Source organism: Astatotilapia calliptera, chromosome 20 (genome assembly GCF_900246225.1).
Source record: "Astatotilapia calliptera chromosome 20, fAstCal1.2, whole genome shotgun sequence".
Lineage (NCBI taxonomy): Eukaryota > Metazoa > Chordata > Actinopteri > Cichliformes > Cichlidae > Astatotilapia > Astatotilapia calliptera.
In genome coordinates, this window is record NC_039321.1 from 11,508,858 (window position 1) to 11,516,303 (window position 7,446).

The following is a 7,446-nucleotide window of genomic DNA, read 5'->3' on the forward strand; positions in this document are numbered from 1 at the left end:
GAGACGTGGGACCAGGGCAGACAGACACTGACTGGACATGGGGATACAGCAGACAGGGGAGACAGCAACTATGGATCACAGACAGAAAACCAGAACACTAAAACTCTAACAAAACCCACCCAGAGAACCTAAACTAAGAATAATCCTATAACCCATAAAGCAAAGCTAAAATATAATGAAATAACAAAATCAAAGAACCAAAAAACACAAAACACTGGGTCGACGACCCAGGCACTCTAACGGCATACATAACGAATTAATGATGACGTCTGAATACTGAGATCTTCCTGGCTGTTGTGTACCAAACTTTCGATTGATGGATGCACGGATGTGGTCATGACCTTGTATGTGAAGAAAAGGATTTTCAATTCAATTCTAGTTTTAAAATAATTTAATTTAAAGGGAGCACATGAAAATAGTTGGAAAGGATATATGTGCTTGTTCTAGTCCTGTTAGTACTCACTGCAGGGATTTGGATCAACAGAAGAACAACCTGATGATAATAAATTTATATTTTTATCCTGCTAAACAGGAGGCAAGTGGACTCAAGTGCTAGAATAAAACAAGAACAGCAGGGAGAGTAGAATAATGTTAACTGGTCTTTATTTACACAGTCAGTAAGACAGCAAGTGGATATGAGGGAGCACAGGAAGGCATGTTCTGGAGAACGAGAGAGAAGGGTTAGTCTGCAGAAATTTTTCCAGAAGTTTTTGGAAGACTCTTTCCATAAGTGAGAGGAGTGAACAGAGCCAGGATACTTACTTGACATTCCAGATTTATCCAGTCACAGGCTGGCTATATTTGCCACTGGTCTGTGCTCACAAGAGACAAGGAGCCCTCAGAGGCTGAGCAGGCAGTGATGGTTTGGTTAGGAAGTGCTGCAGAAGAAGCTGGCAGGTAACGGTCTCATCCAGGTTCATCCAGGTGGCTGTCTCAGTGGCTGTGGGGTGTTTGTCCATAGCGATAAAATGTGCTGCTTTGGAGAACCCTATCAATTACGGTGAATATGGTGGTCTTATCAGAGGGAACGGGCAAGCCAGTGACAAAAGTCAAAGAGATGTGTGACGATGGGCAATGGGGTATGGTGAGAGGCTGTAATACACCGGCAGGGCGTTGTGTGTTTGACTTATTGTGGGCACAGACAGGACAAGCAGCCACATACTCTTTGACATCTTTGTCTATGGTCTCCCAGCAGAAATACCTTTTTATGAGTGAACAGGTGGCTGCAGCCCCCTGGGTCGCCGGAAAAAGACTGCAGTTCCAGAGAGGTTGGAACACTGCAGAACACTGGCATCTGCTGGGGCTCATAAACCGCAGCAAGAAGAATACAGAAGTGCAAGTACAGCGAAGCTTGAGTGGTGAGTTCCAGGTACTGACTACGAGACAGGAGAACAAGGTTAAGCATATACATTATGATCAACAAGCGCAACGTGAGGCCGTGAACTAACATAGGTTAGCAGATAATCTGGCAAAGACTAGTTGTGAGCGTTGGTCATAAATACTGCCGGTGTAATTGCCATCAGGTGGAAACCCAGGGAGGAGCAAAGAGGGCTCCACCCAGAGGAAGAGAGCCGGTGCAGTGGAAAGTTACCATGACTCACACAGACCATGACAGCTAGTTTGATAACGCTGACGTTTTGTTTACTTCAGTGATGATTTTTGTTTTGTATTTGTTTTCTTTGTAATTGAGAATTGTTTCTTTTTGAGAGTTGATGCTGATGATAAGGACCACTTTCCATTTGCTTTAGCCATTGTCTGTTGACTCATTCACTAGCATACCAGGGTAAGGTCAAATGATAATAAAAAAAAAATACTTCCCTTTTTCTATTCCCAGTCTCTTTTCCTTGGCCTCAGTGGAAATGTCATGAGGTTAATAAAAGGTCTGAAAAAAAAAATATGATTTAGTAAGAGAAAAAAGCAGTGCTCGGACAATCTACAAGCACTTATACTGTTTTTACTTCTTTTTCTCTGCTCGAGAGTAATTCAAGTCCTTTTGTCCTTCTTGTTTAGGATTTCTAAGTAAAATTTAATATGTCTCTGAGTTGACACAAAGTGAAAATTTGAAACTGAAAACTGAAATAACTGTGAACCTAAATCATACCTTAATTATGCTGCTGTGAAACTTCCTTTCCTTCTTATGTTTCTCCTGTTTTAAAAAGGTAGTTCTTCCTCCCCACTGTCACCAACACCTTGCTCACAAGGCCTTTTCTGATCACTGTTGTCCTTCTAACGCAGGGCCTGTACCTTTTAGTATAAACCACCTTGAGATAATTGTTGGTGTGAAATGATGCTTTATAAAAACAACTAAAGGAACTGAAATCGAAAGATAAGCACTGGCAGGCAGGGGGACATGGTTGGTTGACTGGTTTGTTTTTGCTTTCTCCAGAGGTCCCATATACCAGCCTTTATATGACTCATGTCAACATTCAGAAAAGTGTCATATTTGGAATAAGAGTGGAACTGAAATTTAACTACTTCTTGTTGTGGTTTTATACTTTAGTAATCACTTTAGCTCACTATTAACAAATTAGACACAACATCAAACAGGGGCTAATGTTAAAGTAATTAGCAGCAGTAGCTGACTAAGATTGGTTAGCAATCTTATCTAGAGATAAAGTTAGTTTGAAGCTATTTTATTAGCTTTTTCATTTCCACAGCTGCAGTGAGGCTGATTAACCATATTGTTAAAACAAAGCGAGGAAGTCATCACAGTCAGAAGAAAACACAATTCACTAGACACGACTTTTACAAAGACCTTACAACCTATATTTTAATCTCAAATTTGTCTCGCATGTCAGGGATATGGTGATATGATGAGGTGTTCAACCTGATTTCCTCGGGCACCTTCTTGTCTGACCAGCAGCAAGGACGCTGGAGTGTTTAATCCAATTACACATGCATTTACTGGAATGTATGCAAAGGTCTCACTGTAAAATCTGGTTAGGGGAGAAGGCAAGTAACCACAATGGGGCTGCAAAGTGTTTCAAGTAGTTGAAAAAGTAGTGGCCCATTAATTCTCAAATTAAGCAGTGCCTACTAGCAGCCATTTTGTCCTTAGTGATAAAGGGATTGGCACAGAGGTTACTGCTCCCTCTTTTTATGTCCAACTCTGCCGAGCTTGTCTCAGTTTATTCCCTTGGGCTGCATTTAGCTCTGTGTATTCTGTTGCTCCAGCCAATTAGCATGCTATGTTAGCAAGCATGCGCCCTGCAGGGCTGAATATGCCCAAACCTGTCTCTACGATTTCCACATTCGCACTGTGGCCTCATTATCTCATCAAGCTAATCGAGTGCCTGTTCAGTATGTGTAGGCTTGTTTTTGCTTATGCTGTACATTTAATTACACCAGCTGGTGAAATGATAGTCTGTGTGGAGTATAGTTTCGAGAGAACCACTGACATCATGTCCATTAAAAGCTGAGTTAGTCATAGCACTGAGTGCAAACTGCCTAGCAGCAGTGTGCTTATGATTCACCTTTGGTGCCGAGAGGTGGGCAAATGGCGCTGATTGTCTCTTAATGGCTCATTAACCAGCAGTAAGGCTGAACATTAGTTTACAGCTATATGATATTCATGGATGGTGATGCTACAGCACATCGTCTGTTTCTGCTGGTCGTGTCCAAATCTTTAAAAAAGCCAAATCAATATGAGAAAGACAGTCGCATCTGACAGCAGGCTGAAAGACTGTGGGCTTTTGTGAGGGCCTTTCACACAAACAGGCCAATCCAAAGGTTACTGAATGTGTACTTATTCAAATAAAACTTGGAAATGTCAAGGGGATGTACAAGTCATCATTAAATAAGTGAAAGAATAGCACAAGTGAGAAAAAAAAGATTTAAATAATTTTCTTCACCTTGCACATATTCAGTCCTTAAACCACAAATTTGATGATTCCCTGTCTTTATCAGTACAAGTGCTTTTATAAACCACTTTTTTAAAAATATGCTATTACTGCACATTGTTCATTGACAAGAAGGAGGTGCGCTTGTGCAGACAGATGCATTCTGCATGTCTGGAACTCCTTGAAAAGCCTTCAGTTGATCTTGCTGCAGCAAGAGTACTGATGAGTATCAATTTTCTATTTTCATCATCAAACAAATTAAAATATTAGACAACACAAGTCAACACAAAATGCAGTTTCTTAACAAACATGTTTATTATTATGGCGGGAAATCCAAACCTACATGGCCCTGTGTGAAAAAGTGATTAAAGAACAGATGGTGTTCTTTAGGGAACATCAGAAGGCAGATTATACAGCTTTATTGTCGGATGAATGCATATTGGGGGAAACTAGAAACTAGGGTACAGGCAGAATACACGAGGGAGAACATGACGCCGAATAGAGGAAGACGCAGACACTAAATACGAAAGGGAAACAGGGCAAAGAGGAAACACCTTGGAAACAAGGCTGGCAAATAATCAAACAGAACAAGATGCACACCAACAGGAGACTATCAAAGTAAAATAGGAAGTGCGGTGAACACACACAAACACACATTGGGAGACTGACAAAACCCAGGGAACAGAGAGCGAGAGAGCAAAGGACAGGAGTAACATGTGTCCTTGACACGTTCACGTGTACTTTTATGCAGCCGAGAATAAAAAACCCAATGGATGAGACTGTGATAGTACAAGGAAAACTAAGTCTAAAGCTTTCGTTTTGGAAAGCAGGGCTTTATAAGCTCAATGACTCTGTAATTAAATCTTAAACTCTGATGGGAGGAAATGAACTCTTGAAGCAGAAAAAAGAGAAGTGAGACAGACAGGGAGAGAGAGCGAGAGAAAGCACACTCCATTAAATCAATTAAGTCTGGATGCTGCAGGAGCCTGGACAGCAGGATAATTATTTGGGGAGAGTGATCACAGACTAATCTAATGATGATGCCCTTTGTACCCACTACTAAACCTGATAAAGCAGCGCTCCTTCAGGACTGGGTCAAGCTGTTAAAGTGAAGAAACACATACACATATTTAGAGGACTGCTTGTGTTTTTAAAAGTGACATTACTGCTGCTCTAAGAATAATTCACCCACTGCTATCATCTTCATCATCATCTTGTACCAACACAGAGCAGAGCAGCTACCTGAACGCTACTCCAACAGAGGTCGTTCATCTTGTTAATAATTTTACCTCCTCACTCCGTACGACTCTGGATACTGTAGCTCCGGTGAAAAAGAGCAAATCAGAAGTACTTGACTCCCTCGTATAATTTTCAAACACTTAGCCTAAAGCAGATGACTCGTAAGCTGGAGAGGAAATGGCGTGTCACAAATTTAGAAGATCATCATTTAGCCTGGAGAAATAGTTTGCTGCTTTATAAGAAAGCCCTCTGTAAAGCTAAAACATCTTACTATTCATCACTGATTGAAGAAAACTTCTTCTTCCTAGCGTTAATCCCGCTCTGCAGAGGCGCCTCCATTCAGCAAGATCAAGGTTTCGTTCATGTTGGCGCTGATCTTCGTCACGTCATCTTTAATTCGGTCCATCCATTGCCTTTTTGGTCTGCCCCTTGGCCGCCAGCCTTGGGGGCTGAGTCGCAGTGCTGTTCTTGCCACCGTGTTTTTGTCACTTCTGACCACGTGCCCATACCATCGCAGTCGCACTCCTTGCATCTTCTCCATGATTGGCGCAATGCCCGGCCGCTTTCGGATGTCGATGTTAATGACATGGTCCCATTGTGTCAGGTCCAGACACCATCGCAGCATCCGCATTTCCCTGCCGCGCCGTGTATCTGACTAGCGATGTTATCACAGATGGTGTCTACTGGTCCGTTGGGATCTATGCTGAAGTGCCCAAGTGCGTCCTCTAGCTGGCTTTTGCACTCGTGAAGGCGCCACCATTTAATCTTCTCTACTGAAGTGATTGGTGGTTGTCGTTGCTGGCCAAGGTTGAGTCGTAGGTCCATAATGAGTAGCCAATGCAGAGGGCTGAGGTTGACGGGATGACCTTCATGTTGGTGACCAGGTTCAGGTGGGCTCTTCGGATTAGCCAGTCGTCGATTTGGGTGTAGAATACGTAATGAGATGCGCTGGCCTTTTTCTGAAGAAAGTGTTGGCCACGGCGAGATCGTGTGCCTCTGTGCAGTTCAGAACATCGTTTAGTGGTTCCAAATCCTTGGCCGCCACGGAATCGCACATATCTGTCTCTCTCCTGGCTGACGTGTCCATTTAGGCCACCGCCTATTGCCAGATGTTCTTCAGGGCCAATTGACTGTAGGTGGTCATCAAGGTTGAGCCAGAATGCTTCCTTCTCACCGTCGGGGCAGTTGGTCTGTGGTGCATAGCAGGAGGATGGTGGACTAAGTGTCAGTCTTGAGTGACATAAGACGATCGACATGCGGGTTACTTCAACCACACTGTTCCGCTATGAGCACTCCGTTCTGAGCCTGATTGCCGTTGTAGAAGAGCTCTTTTCTTTCTTCAAGGCCCTTTGCCATCGATGTCGATGTGGTGGTTCTTGAGAGTGTTGAATAGTTTGCGGCTTCGTCCGATTAATGTACCAATGTTGAGGGTATTGAGATGTAGTAATTGGACTAGCTTCTTTGGCATGCCCCGTCCGCTGGCAGGTGGCAGGTCGCGCAGAAAGAAATGCCAACCCAAAATATGGAAACAAATACTAGGGCGTCCCCCGTCATCCTCGCCCAAACGACGTGAGAAACGGATTTGACATCATAAAACATAAACTGCATTTAACTGTATTCATTGGATATTTTAATGTTTTACGAAAAGGGGAAAAATCGTGATTAGTCTTTTTTTGTGCATAAATTCTCCCCCCGAAATTATGCAGAATGTGAAATGTATAAAAAAAATAAATAAATATATTTTAAAAATTAAGGCTTAAAATAGTTCATAGGAAATGAAAACAAATGGAAGACTACAGAATAAATTAAATGAATGTAAAGAACAGAAGGCGACTGCACCCCGCTGCGTGTGAATGAGTCACTGTGATTGTGACTAAAGAGCTTGCTGCCATATTCACCACTATCTCCACTCAGTGTCCTGGTAGCTGGAGGTGGCATCTCCTCCGCCCCCAAGTGTCAGGCTGTCTGATCAGCTTCCAGACTCCCACTCTCCCTCCAGAAGCAAGAAGTCAACCTCCACCACTATCCCAATTTAGCCAGTGCTAATGCTAACATGGCAGGGAAGAGCTGCTCTGAAGCTTCAAAGGCTCTTTCTTTAAAAGCTGGATGACAGCCTGAAAGCCACTAAATGAAGGCAGACACACCATGCATGTACGTTCAGATAGTGGGAGTTGAGTGATTGTATGGGTGGAAGAGAGGGAGATGGAAATGTGAAGAAGAATATGAACAGTCTGTGGAGAAGAGTGGGTGGGAGACAGAGTTAGAGATAATGCCTCTGACAATATGAGAGAAAATATTCAATCTGTGTTTTTAAAGGATGATAAGACAAGAATGTAGTCAGGGTAAAACAATGACTGAAGCACAATAA

General features: G+C 42.8%; 1 long non-coding RNA gene across 1 annotated transcript; it reads right to left on the reverse strand.

Moving 5' to 3' along the window:
• Window positions 1–593: 593 nt before the first annotated feature.
• On the reverse strand, window positions 594–1,456 carry LOC113013206 (uncharacterized). Its single transcript, XR_003270799.1, has 3 exons — window positions 1,202–1,456; window positions 763–988; window positions 594–660 (listed from the first exon to the last, which is right to left on the reverse strand). It is a non-coding gene; the product is annotated as an uncharacterized LOC113013206 (long non-coding RNA).
• Between the last annotated feature and the right edge of the window lie 5,990 nt (window positions 1,457–7,446).